The 13,406-nt window shown below is 45.7% G+C and overlaps 1 protein-coding gene across 2 annotated transcripts in view; it reads right to left on the reverse strand.

The window, feature by feature from the left end:
* PACSIN2 (protein kinase C and casein kinase substrate in neurons 2) overlaps positions 1-13,406 on the reverse strand; it is an 88,395-nt gene that overhangs the window by 36,720 nt on the left and 38,269 nt on the right. The gene's annotated exons all lie outside the window — the stretch shown is intronic.

Below are 13,406 nucleotides of genomic sequence, written 5' to 3' on the forward strand. Positions count from 1 at the left end.
GCTGAGGTCTCCTCCCCTGGAGAGGAAGGGCAAGAGAGCTGAAAGCCATTTAAAGAAAACAGCTGACAGGTGTACCTGTGGGACCTGTGAAGGAATTGACTTCCCCGCCCTTTTTGAGGGCTGGGGAGTCCATTTTTTAAAAGGGCACTTTTTTCTGTGGGCTAGAACTGAGGGAAAACTTACATTTAGCAGGCTCTCTCCCCCTCCCCTTTTTAACCACAAAGGTGGGATTTGTTTGCTAGAAAGGCAGGAACAGAAGAGGAAGTTCTAGGTGCGCTTTGGGGCTTTTCTTCCCACAATGCCCTGGGGAAAAGATGACTAGAACTGGGGCTGGGAGAGAGGTTTTAAAAACATCCTGCTGTGAAAGAAACAGTGTCCTTTGGAATGCTGCTTCATCAGAAGGAGCAGACCTCCCTGCCGGGCTTGCCAGCTGTTGCAACTATTTTCTCCTTGAGACCATGCCACAGAAAAGGTAAAAAGAAATAAGGGAACAATCTGGTTTCTTCCACTGAAATGAACAGAAAGTGTGCTTTGGGGTTCTTGAGCCTCATTCATGTGTATATATGGTTTCTCATTTACCCACATTTCTTTATGCAACTCATGGAAGGACACTCAGGACAAAGGGAAACAATATATTCCTGATGAGGCAATCACTTGCATGAACTGGGAGCGTTTCTATATATAAACATCCCCAATGAAATGAAGAAGATTCCATGGCTTATATAATGGATTGTAGCACTTTTAAAAATGATTAAGAAGTTTCTTTCTCTATATGGACAAGTAGCAGGATTAAAAATAAACTCCCAAAAAACTAAAATACTTATGAAAAAATGCACAAAGGAAATTGATATACAACTACAAGAAAGGTTGGGTTTTGAATTATGTAAAATAATTAAATATTTAGGGGTCATTTTAACAAATAAATGTAGTTCACGATACGTTGATAATTATAAGAAAATGTTGTTAGGAGTTGAAAATTGGAAAGGGCTGCAGTTATCGCTGTTGGGTAGAATCGCCACAATTAAAATGAGTATTCCTTCACGTTTTGTTTTTGCTTTCCAAACTCTCCCTATTGTTAAAAACCAGAAATTCTTTAGAGAACTTTAAAAAATTGTTTCCTCTTTTATATGGCAATCTAGAAAACCTAGATTTAAACTTAAGATGATGCAAGATAGGAAAGAATAAGGCGGTTTGGGGCTACCAGATTGGTACCTATACTATAAAGCTACAGCAATGGTCTGGATAAGAGAATGGGTGACCTTATCTAATGTAAGACTTCTTAAATTAGAGGGTCATGACCTTGTAATGGGATGGCATGCCTTTATCTGGTATAATAAAGAAAGGAAATACTTTGAACGACATCTCATAAGAGGTCCACTTTTGAAAGTCTGGAATGAAATTAAGCATTATCATTATGTTAAAATGAAGACTTTGAAAAGATTAAAAACTGGCTCTTGTGAAGCCCTCTTTGTACAGTAACGAATGAAGATGTTGTTATGATGATCTGTTAGATAGTAAAAACAAACTGAAACCAATAGAGGTTTTAAAAACACAAAATATTGAAATGTCTTTGCTACAAAAATTACAACTATGATCAAGATATAAAAAAGACCAGATTAAGGGGTTCTATGAAAAACCGACTGATATAGATAAGATCTGGTTGGATTCAGGAGAAAAGCTCATAAAGAAATTATATAGGATCTTATTAGATTTTAAAATGCAAGATGAAACGGTGAAACCTAGTATGCTAGCCTGGGCTAAAGATTTAGGCCATAATATCGAATTAGACCAATGGCTGAAAATGTGGAATACTAATATTAAAATTAACAGAGCGGTTGCATACAAAGAGAATATATATAAAGTGGCACATAGATGGAATCTGTACCCAACTAGATTAGCTAAATACTCTACAGCAATATCTAATACTTGTTGGAAATGTAAGCAAAATGTAGGTACATATTTCCACATGTGGTGGACATGTACTAAAACAAAGAAATATTGGCTGATGATTAAAAAAATATTACAGGAAATTATTGAATGTTTAATACCATTAAAACCAGAATTGTTCCTTCTTAACATGATACCAGAAGTGAATGAAAAAATAGATAAAATTTTGCTGATTCATAGTGTTACTGCTGCCAGAATTCTCTATGCCAAATACTGGAAAACAGATAAAGTTTCAAACAGGGCAGAATTCATAGAAAAAATGTTTAATGTTGCTGAAATGGATAAATTAAGAACTATGTTAAAAGGGAAAGAAGAATCCTTTTTTGAAAATAACTGGAGAAAGATGAATAATTGGATGAGAAGATTTGAAAGGTTAGGCTAAAAAGATTTGTTTGATACTGTGACACAATGCTGGGTGAAGCTTCTCTTACGATGAGCATTTTTCTTTACAATTGATTGTGTTTTGTTTGTTATGATGAGAATGCAATAAAAAGCTATTTAAAAAAAGAAGTTTCTTTCTCACACTTTTCCCCTTGAAGTTTGTGAGGAACGTAGTAGCATGGACTAACATTAAATGTAGATTTATATATCACAAAGTCATTCTAAAAAAGCTGTATCAGATGTAAGTTATCTTAATAGAATTTCAGGTTTTATACTATAGTATTATCCCAGTAAAATGGATCTTTTTAAAGTAAGTGCTGTCCTGAATCCAATTGTTTAGGAGTGATAGAGCCTGTGACGACCTCTTATCTGGGGAGGTCTGGTTTGCCTTTAAAAGTTCTTATGTTTTTACTCTATAGGGTATTTTCGCCGCCACCAGGGAAATTTAAGACTTTCCCAGCCTCTTACTATAATATATTTCTTCTTCTGGTTTGGTAATGTGGCCAGGGTCTAGGCATTCATGAAGGACTATGTGTTATTTCCTGAGGAATTTCGTTCAGAACTGTTATCTTAAATAAAAGTAGATTTATTTGCTGTTTCACACACTTTTCTCTTCACTGACAGGGCTCTGGGCATGTCACTATGTAACAATAGTTTCCTTTAGCCATATATGGTCACTGTTTCTTTATGCTTCAACTTTTCTTAACACACACCAGACTTCTCTCTTATGTTTCACACAGGAACCGTCTCACACAGAGACCTCAGGACAAAACTAATATATTAACTGCTTTTGTACAGCACTCTCTGCTGTCTGACTAACTGTTTTACTCCGAACTAAGCAACCCACACAGGGAAGCCTCTTCTTCTCTGTTTAACTGTACTGTCTAACTGTATCTCCACTCTGTAACTCAGAACTCTCTAACTGTCATCCTTAACTGTAACTCTTGACTGACATATCCGTTCATCCACACAGCATTCATTCCAAAACCCCTCCCCCTCTCTGTCACTCACCAATCATCTCACTTCCCTGAGTTCAGCATCCTAGTCTGCCATACATTCATACAAACCACTTTTAACGACACACACACAATAAAACATGGAATCGTTACAGAGCCTCTTATATTTTATATAGTTACAGTCTGCAAGAAGAGATGTGCATAGCTCGTGATGTGCATAGTTCACTTGAAGACTGTGTTGAAGATCTATGGAGCTGACAACCCTAAATTAGGTTTCAGAACCGCAGTACAATATTTATCACGTAAGGAAGAAATTCATTTAGAAAGAATACCTGCAGATTTTAAAGTCATTGTCACAATTAAGGTTCTATTGACAGAAAGACAAACAAGAAAAAGATCGAGATTTTTGGGAGCATCACAGGGGGTGAAGTGGGGATGATCAAATACCTTAAAAAGAACACACCACATGCATCAATGCTTTTTGTATTTCTATAAAGAATCAAAATCAAATATTATTACCTTAATCAATCCTAAAATATAAAAGATTCAGTTAAATGAAATTGTCATGCTCAAAGTGAAAGCAGATACTAGACTGGTTCAGTGGTAGCCCTTCCTTCCTTCCTCTCCACTCTCCCCATCTATTTGCTTTCTTTCCACTTCTTCCTATCTCTCTTCCCATCTATTTTCTTTCTTTCTGTTTTTTTTTAAATGTAGGCTCACTCACAACTTTAATCCTAGTAGGTCTTTTGGCTCATGAAGTAGAATTTTGGGTCACGAGACTTCACAGCTTAGAGGGAACATTAAGGTCTCTCAGGTGGGTTGCGGAGCCCCTACACAGCTGCCTTTCTCTCTACTGCTTTTTTGGAAAGACTTACTGCTGAATGCATAAGGGTGCCTGCCACACCTCCCCCCTATCTTTGTTACCCCCCCCCCCCCACAAAGAACCGGCCGCAACCACAGGCCAGCACTGGTGCCTCCCCTTCCAGTCACGACATACCAGGTAGTAACTGTTCAGTGGGTCCCATGCTGTTGCCTGATGTTAAAGGTGGGTCCTGGGTCTGGAAAGATTAAAGACCACTGTCCTAACCATGCTCTCATGTGCCAACAATGCTCTTATGCCATTTATACTGGCCAAACTGGACACTTTGCACACAGGACTACAAACTGACAAAAATAAAGACAAAAAGAAAAGAAGAACTCCAAGTAGCACTTAAACCAACATGGAAATCTAGAACAACAGACAAATAGGCCAGGATGTTTCCTTAAAGGGACTGTCCTACCCAGTACCTCTTTAGACATCATAACAAATGTAAAGCCCTCTCTGTGTCAGGAGTTGGATTAGAGGGAAAAGTGGAAAGAAACAATTCCAGGTTGAGATGGGAACCAGAAACCACCTTTGGAAGGAAAGAAGTCTAGCAGTAGCACAGCCTCGTCTTTGAGGAGATGCAGGTCAGGAGACCCAGAACACAGAGCACACAACTCACTGGAGCCTAGCTGAGCATACAGCAACCAAGAAGCCTATTTTAATAAAGAGCAGGCAAAGGTCACAGGAAGCCATAAGCTCAAAAGGCTTTCTCATTAACAAGAGAAAGTGAAGTCCAGCAGGCCCTATAACCAAATGGGTGATGGAATGAGTTGACAGTAGGAATGGGCACAAACCGAATTACTAACAAAAATTCATCATGAACTGAGCCCGGTTCATTGTATGCAAATCTTGGTTCATGCCATCGCACCCCCAATAACCTCCCACAAACATCCCAGGTGGCTTTGGGGGGTTCATGTCGGCCCGTGGCAGGGCTTGGAGAAGACATTTAAAGAAACTGCGGTCTCTTTAAAGGCCTTCTCCAAGCCACGCCACCAAGGTAGCATGACTCAGTGAGTGAACTCAGAAGCCATCACTTGTGAGTCACACGGTGGCACTGTGGCTTGCAAAAACCATTTAAAGGGATCCCTTTACATGGTTTTTGTATGCAGCAGCACGACTCACAAGTGAACTCAGAAGGCACTAAAATGCCTTCTGAGTTCACTTGCGAGTCATGCCGCAGCAGTGCAGCTTGCAAATCCATTTAAAGGAGTTACTTTAAATGGTTTTTGCAAGCTGCACTGCCAACATGGCACAACTTGCAAAAGCCATTCAAAGGTATCCCTTTAAATGGCTTTTGCAAGCCACACCACATCATGAACTTCAAACCGGTTTGTGAAGTGGAAAGGCTCATGGAGTTTTGTGGTTTGTGAGATCCCACGAACCACAAACCTCCACAAACCTCAATTTCCCCGGTTCGTGCCTATCCCTAGTTGACAGAGCCTGGTTAGGCCCTTGAAAAAGTTTTCACTATGGGTTATGCAAGCAGCCTCCCAAATGAAGTTGTCCAGCTGTGATGGCAGCTAGATACACTCTCAGGCAAGACCTTGAGAATGCAGGTTGATTCTTTTTCGAGAGCAAGTTTGGTATAGTGGTAGCATGAACTCTAATCTGGGAGAACCTGATATGATTCCCCACTCCCCTACATGCAGCTGCTGGTGTGACCTTGGGTCAGTCATAAGTTCTTTCAGAGCTGTTCTCTCAAGGGCAGTTCTCGAGAGAGCTCTCTCAGCCCCACCTACCTCACAGGGTGTCTGTTGTGGGGAGGGGGAGGGGAAGGGAAAGGGATTGTAAGCCACTCTGAGACTCCTTTGGGTAGTGAAGGGCGGGGTATAAATCCAATATCTTCTTCTCTACACTCAGGATTTGAGTGACAAAACAAGCGAGACTCTTATCTCTGAGTAGAGGCAAATAGACAAAAGCATATGGGCAGAAGTAATCCCACTTTTTGTAATCGGACATCCTAGTAAAAAGCTTCCTTACACTCAGGAGTACCTGCATCAGAGCTATTATGGGGCCATTCTGAATTATTCTCAATGCCACCAGGTTCAGAGAGGTCATATTTGGATGTACAACACAGATGAAATTTTGCAATAAGAGATCGTGTGTCTGGTGAAGATGTAACAGATAACCCTGACCTAGCAGCAGGATGTCAGCAAGCTGCCATTCTGTTTTCTGTGACCTCTGTGTACATATCCTTTCCCTGTTGCACCCGGCTTGTTTTCTATCATCCTGCTCCTGCGTTGGAATGCACAAGATAACTGCTGGAGGTTGTGTGGGGGAGAAGATGCTGTAATGCTTGCCTATTGCTTTTCTCATGAGTACTGCACCTGTGTTTTGTCTGATGTTCTGCCTGGTTCCCATGGACTGGGCGCGCAACCGTTTCATTAGCCCGCCAGCGGGAATGCTATTCATTGGATCTGTATCTGTTTGAAGTTCCTTTATTATGCTTGACCTAACTGTGTATCCCCAGTTCTAACAAAGAACGTGTTTGAGTATGTCTTCAACGCTTTGAAATAAATTTTGCTTTTCTTGAAAACGTGGATTTATTCTCGATGCTTGGGGATCCAACATATTGTTAGAACTCTCTTTCTCCTATCGTTCCGAATCTGGCATGATCATGAGCGGAACTGAGGGAAACCTACTTAACACGGAGGGGGACTCAGGATCGGTCCCACATACCTCCGCTCCTTTGGTGTTCACGACTGCAGCCTCGGTGGAGGGTGCCGTGGGGGGAACGATTCCCCGCCTGCCTGCACATCTGTCTTGGCCGCCTCCGACCCCTTCGCACTGGGGTCCGCGGAAGACTCAACAGCAGGATGACTGGACTATGTACAACACTCAGGGCACCCGAGAGGTGTACTCCCGTCGGGGGAGCGGATTACGTGAGAGTCTGTTTGACAAGGGATTGTTCCCGGAGCCGGGGACTACCTCGGAGAAGGGGAGTTCCAAGCAAGACCTCGAGGAGTGGATGTTCGAGCCATCGGGGCCGCGAGGCCACGCAGAGGATGAGGAGGGCACCGGAGCCTTCCAAACGGAAGAGGACTATGACCCACCCCCGGACTATCGACCTCGGGACCCCATCCCGGAGGAAACCACCGGGGAACGACTGGCAGAACTGGAATACTCGGTGAGGGACTTGTTGAGGACATTCCAGGATGTAATGGAAGCTCTGCCGGGAATGATGGACGTTAGAATGGCTAATTTCCTTGACGCACACGCCGCGCAGCAACAAGTTGTCCCTGCACCGGGAGTTCCCGCACCGCAGGTGCCTGCTCAGCCGCCGACGGGACCTCCGCTGCAAGTACCGGGAGTTCCCGCGCCGCAGGTGCCTGTCCAGCCGCCGGCGGGACCGCCTCAGCAAGGGCCTGTGCAACAGCCGATGCCGGGGGGTCCGCCGGGACCGGGTCTGCCGCCACCGATGAGGCCAATGCCAGCGGGGCCACCGGTTGGTCCGGGTCTCCCTCTCAGGGGAGTTCCGGGTCAGCTGGGACCGTTGGTAAGGCCTCCACGGCCCAGACCCAAAGATCTACTGGAGGCTACCTTTGACGGCAACCCAGATGAACTCGCTTTCTTCACGGTGAGAGTGCATAAATTCGTAGAAGAGAGCCGACACCTGTTCCGAAATGAAGCTGGCCTTATTGATGTCATCTCGGCGAGACTGAAAGGAGACGCCGCCACATGGTATGTTGGACTGCACAATGACCGCGGTCCGGAACTTTTGAATTTGCGAGCATTCATGTGGGCGCTGCGGGCGAGGTTTGAAGATGTCAACGCGAGCCAAAGAGCTAAAGCGTTTCTCCGCACCTACCGCCAGAACAAGAAGTCGGTTCGCGAGTACACACTGGAATTCCACAAGCAAGCAGCAAAGCTCCGAGACTACCCTGATCATATATTGGCTGAGATGTATCGATTGGGACTCAACGCAGACATCCGAGAAACGGTTCTGAAGACTGTCAATCCTGTCTCCCTGATGGCCTGGACCCAGGAAGCTGAAAATGCAGAAGATCGGCTCACCACCATCAAACTCGACTTGGCTGCTACGACCAACAGACCCGCCGCTGCCAGTGCCTCCAGACCCAAGACTCAACGCCTGTCGGAATCGGCACGAGAACTACGTATGAAGATGGGGCTCTGTCTCAAGTGCGGGGAGAAGGGGCATTTCGCTGTGGATTGTGGCAGCCGTCAGGTAAAAGACAAGCCGCCTACTCCAAGCCCGAAGACACCGCTGACGGGGAAGAAGGGGATGGCTAAACCGCGTTTCTCCAAAGCTCTGCAGGCGGCCCAAGGCCTGGAGGGAATCGAACCGTCTGCTGCCGAGTCAGAAGAGGAGGTGGTGGCTGAAACGGCGGAAAACGACAACGGCCTGTTGTGAGAGGCGCAAAACGACACGGCCATTCTAGCTCTGCGCCCAAGGTGGTGAGAGAAACCCCTTCCCTGTTTTTCGTGACTGTCTCGTTAATGAATCCGCTCCTGGGGACCCACGTTAGGGTGAGAGCGTTGATTGATTCTGGGTGTGGGAGGGATCTCATCAGCCCTAGAGTGTTATTGGCACTGGAAGCGGGGATAGTCCCCTTGAAGTCTCCCATCATTTTTACCCAAATGGATGGGGCACCCATGGAACCTTGTACACACGAGACTATGGCTTTGCGGTTGGGGGCTGGCGATCATTGGGAATCCAGATCCTTCATTGTTACCCCTAAATCGCAGTTTGACTTAGTACTGGGGAGTCCCTGGTTGTTTACCCATGACCCTTACATCTTGTGGGAAGAAGGGGTTGTCAAATTTGTGTCGGCTAAATGTGTAGATCACTGCTGGTTGGACTCGTGGGGGGACCAGCCGACCGCACAGTTCCCCTGCGGCGCTTTGCAGCCGGAAGAGTTAGCTTCTTTGCCTCGAGAGTATAGAGACTTGGCGAAAGTGTTTGGCGAAGATGAAGCTAACGAATTGCCCCCCCATCGCTCTACTGACTGTGCTATTGAACTTTTGCCTGACTGTAAATTACCTAAAGGTAAAATCTATGCGATGGGGCCGGCTGAGAAAGTTGAACTGCGGAACTTTATTGATAAAAACTTAGCCCGAGGTTTCATTCGCCCGGCTTCCTCCCCTTTCGCCGCGCCTGTACTTTTCCGAAAGAAGAAAGACGGGGGGCTTAGATTGTGCACTGATTATAGGGGTCTGAACGCTGTTTCTTTGTCCAATGCCTACCCCCTCCCGCTAATCAAGGACTTGGTAGCTGAGGCCACCAAGGGCAAAATCTTCTCGAAACTTGACCTCCGAGATGCATATTTCCGTGTGCGCATTCGGGAGGGGGATGAAAGTAAGACTGCATTTAATACCCCTTTGGGGCAGTTTGAGTACCTCGTTATGCCCTTCGGGCTTCAAGGGGCTCCGGGGGTCTTCATGAACCTAATCAATGAGGTCCTACATGAGTTCTTGTTCAAAGGAGTGGTCCTTTACCTTGATGACGTGTTGCTGTACTCTCAGGACCTCCCGTCGCATATTAAATTGGTGCGCCAGGTCCTTAAGCGACTTTATGAACACCACCTGTTTGCAAAGCTGTCAAAATGTGAATTCCACAAGACATGCATTGACTTTTTGGGTTATCGCATCTCTGGGGGGAAGGTGGAAATGGACCCTGCTAAAATACAGGCTGTACTTGACTGGGAACCCCCCAGGACCCGCAAACAATTGCAAATGTTCCTCGGATTCGCCAATTTTTATAGAAATTTCATCCAGAATTTCGCTCAAATTGCCCTTCCTCTGACTGATTTGCTAAAGACCAAGGGGAAGGGGTTTGATGCTACGAAACCAGGCGCCCCGCTTAAATGGTCCCCTGCTTGCGCAGAGGCTTTTGAGAAACTTAAACTGATGTTCACCTCTGAGCCAGTGCTGGCGCGCCCTGATGAAACTAAAAAATTCATTGTCCAAACTGATGCCTCGGATGTGGCAATGGGGGCCGCTATTTTGCAAGAAGGGGAAGATGGTCGTTTACACCCCCTCGCATTTGTGTCTAAAAAGTTTTCTGACGCTGAACGAAACTGGGGGATTTGGGAGAAGGAGGCATCAGCGATCCGGCTGGCTCTCTCCACTTGGAGGCAGTGGTTGGAGGGGGCGCAACTGCCATTTGAAGTCTGGACTGACCATAAAAATCTGGAAATGCTGAAATCCCCCCGTTCTCTCAACGCTAAACAACTTCGTTGGGCGGACTTCTTTGCTAAGTTTCGATTCACTCTTCGTCATTTCCCTGGGACGGCTAATTCCCTGGCTGACGCGCTCTCACGCCTCCCACAACATGACAGTCAGCGTGAAATCATCATGGACTCTGTTTTTTCCCCCTCCCACCTGGGGGGGGCTGTGGTCACCCGTGCGCAAGCGCGCTCGATTCCGCGCTCTGATGAAACTTCGCCTTCCCTTTTCCCTGGGGGGGGGGGGGCTGGGTCCAGAAATATATGTCTGCTTTTACTGCTGATGATGATGCCTCCCTGAAAGCGTTGCCAGATTGTGTCCGTAGCCCTGAAGGTCTGATTTATTCTGGAGACAAACTGTATGTGCCTATTTCAATGAGGAGGGAGGTGATGGAGTCTGCTCACGGTTCGAAACTGGCAGGGCATTGGAGTTTTGTTAAATCTCTGCAACTCATCCGCAGACAGTTCTGGTGGCCACAGATGCGCAAAGACCTCTTGACTTTTGTTCGGTCCTGCCAAACCTGTGCCTTGACTAAACCCAGAGTGGGCAAGCCTCCTGGTCTTCTGCAGCCACTCCCTACCCCATCGAGACCGTGGGAAGTGGTGTCCATGGACTTTATTACTGACCTCCCTGCGAGCAAAGGGAACACTGTTATTTGGGTGGTTGTTGATTTATTTTCTAAGCAAGCTCATTTTGTGCCTTTTCCTTCCTTGCCTACAGCTCAGAGGTTGGCGAAATCGTTTATGTCTCACGTGGTGAAAATTCATCAATTACCTGCTAAATTAATTTCTGACAGGGGGACCCAATTTGTTTCTAAGTTTTGGAGGGAACTTCTTTCCATTTTAGGGGTGGAACAAGGGCTCAGCAGCGCGTATCATCCTGAGACTGACGGACAAACAGAACGAGTTAATCAGACCCTGGAGCAATATCTTCGTTGTTTTACTAATTATCAACAGAATGATTGGTGTGAATTGTTGCCTCTTGCTGAATATTGTTATAACAATACTGTCCATAGCTCCACGGGCATGTCTCCTTATAAAGCTGTCTCTGGTTACGACAGCCCCCCCTCCCTTTCCTGGAGGGGATGGGCCAACGTCCTGTGGGGGATGCTGATACATGGTGTATGTCCTTGCAAAATGCATGGCCTCTGCTATGCCAAACGCTTGACGCAGCCAAGGCTGCTTACAAGACCCAGGCAGACAAGGGTAGGGTGGTGGGGTTTGATCTGAAACCTGGGGATCTTGTGTATGTCTCGACCAAGAACATTAAGATGCTGCGACCTAGCAGGAAATTGGGGTGGAAGTTCATTGGTCCATTCAAAGTGCGTAAAGTCATAAATGATGTGGCGGTTGATGTTGTTTTGCCTAAGAATTTACGTGCTCTGCATTCTGTTTTTCACATGAGCCTGTTGAAGAAGGATCCTGGCCCGTCTCCCTGGAGACCAGCAGTTACTCCTCCTCCACCTGTCATTTTGGAAGGGGATGAACATTTTGAGATCGCTGATATCCTTGATTGTAAATTGAAACGTGGTAAACTCTGGTACCTTATCGAATGGGTTGATTTCGGTCCCCAGCACCGCGAATGGGTGGAAGAAGGGGATATTCGGGCCCCTTACCTGATCCGTAGTTTCCACGAGAGGTTCCCGGACAAACCGGGAGGTCTCCCGCCCAGCCCGGGAGATCTCCCGCCCGACCCGGGAGGTGTGTTGTAAGTGTATTTTAAGGGGGGCAGTATGTCAGCAAGCTGCCATTCTGTTTTCTGTGACCTCTGTGTACATATCCTTTCCCTGTTGCACCCGGCTTGTTTTCTATCATCCTGCTCCTGCGTTGGAATGCACAAGATAACTGCTGGAGGTTGTGTGGGGGAGAAGATGCTGTAATGCTTGCCTATTGCTTTTCTCATGAGTACTGCACCTGTGTTTTGTCTGATGTTCTGCCTGGTTCCCATGGACTGGGCGCGCAACCGTTTCATTAGCCCGCCAGCGGGAATGCTATTCATTGGATCTGTATCTGTTTGAATTTCCTTTATTATGCTTGACCTAACTGTGTATCCCCAGTTCTAACAAAGAACGTGTTTGAGTATATCTTCAACGCTTTGAAATAAATTGTGCTTTTCTTGAAAACGTGGATTTATTCTCGATGCTTGGGGATCCAACACAGGATTCTGATAAAGCAAGGTGCCACAGTCAGAAGAGAGTGACCAGAATGTACCTCAAGTGATCCTGGCCTATTCTGTTGGTCACCTTGGTAAAGGGAGAAATAGGTGGAAAGATAGGTGGAAAAATAGACTAGACTGCTGCAAATGCATTGTACATAGGTCTCCCCTCAAAATCAGTTTGGAAACTCCAATCGGTGCAGAATATCATGGCTTAGCTATTATCAAGAGCTAGACAGAGAACCCGTATTACTCCTATTCTGCAGATGCTCTATTGGCTGCCCATCAGTTACCGGGCTCAATTTAAGGTATTGGCAATCACATACAAAGATCTTCATGGCCTTGGTCTCTCATATCTGTGAGACCACCTCTCCTCCTATGCACCACCACAACAGCTTTGCTCATCCGACGAAGGTCTTCTGCAGGTGCAAACCTGCAAATAAGCAAAACCAACAACTGCCCATACATGTGCCTTCTTTGTTGTGGCCCTCCACCCTGTGGAATGGCCTGCCTGAGGAGGTCAAGAAGGTTCCCACTTTCCTAGCTTTCCATAAACTATGCAAAACTGAATTATTCAAGAGGGCTTTTCTGTGGAGGCAATACAGTTGCACTGCACTAAATGATTCACAAAGGTACTTGGAGAAAACCAGGGAAAGCTCCCGGCCCTGACATGATCCTGATAGAATTGCTGAAAGCAGATCCCAAGTAGTGGGCTATAATTTTAGCCCCATTATTTACAAAAATTATTGAAACTGGTGAATTCCCAGTGAAATGGAAGGAGTTTATTCTTGTTCCAATTCATAAAAAGGGTTCAAGATACAAACTGGCAAATTATAGACCAGTCTGCTTATTATCAGTAGTCTCCAAACGTTATTCTGCTTATCTGAATATTAGGTTACAGGAATGGGCGGTGAATG

Source organism: Gekko japonicus, unplaced genomic scaffold (assembly GCF_001447785.1).
Source record: "Gekko japonicus isolate JY-2015 unplaced genomic scaffold, Gekko_japonicus_V1.1 scaffold145, whole genome shotgun sequence".
Classification (NCBI taxonomy): Eukaryota; Metazoa; Chordata; class Lepidosauria; order Squamata; family Gekkonidae; genus Gekko; species Gekko japonicus.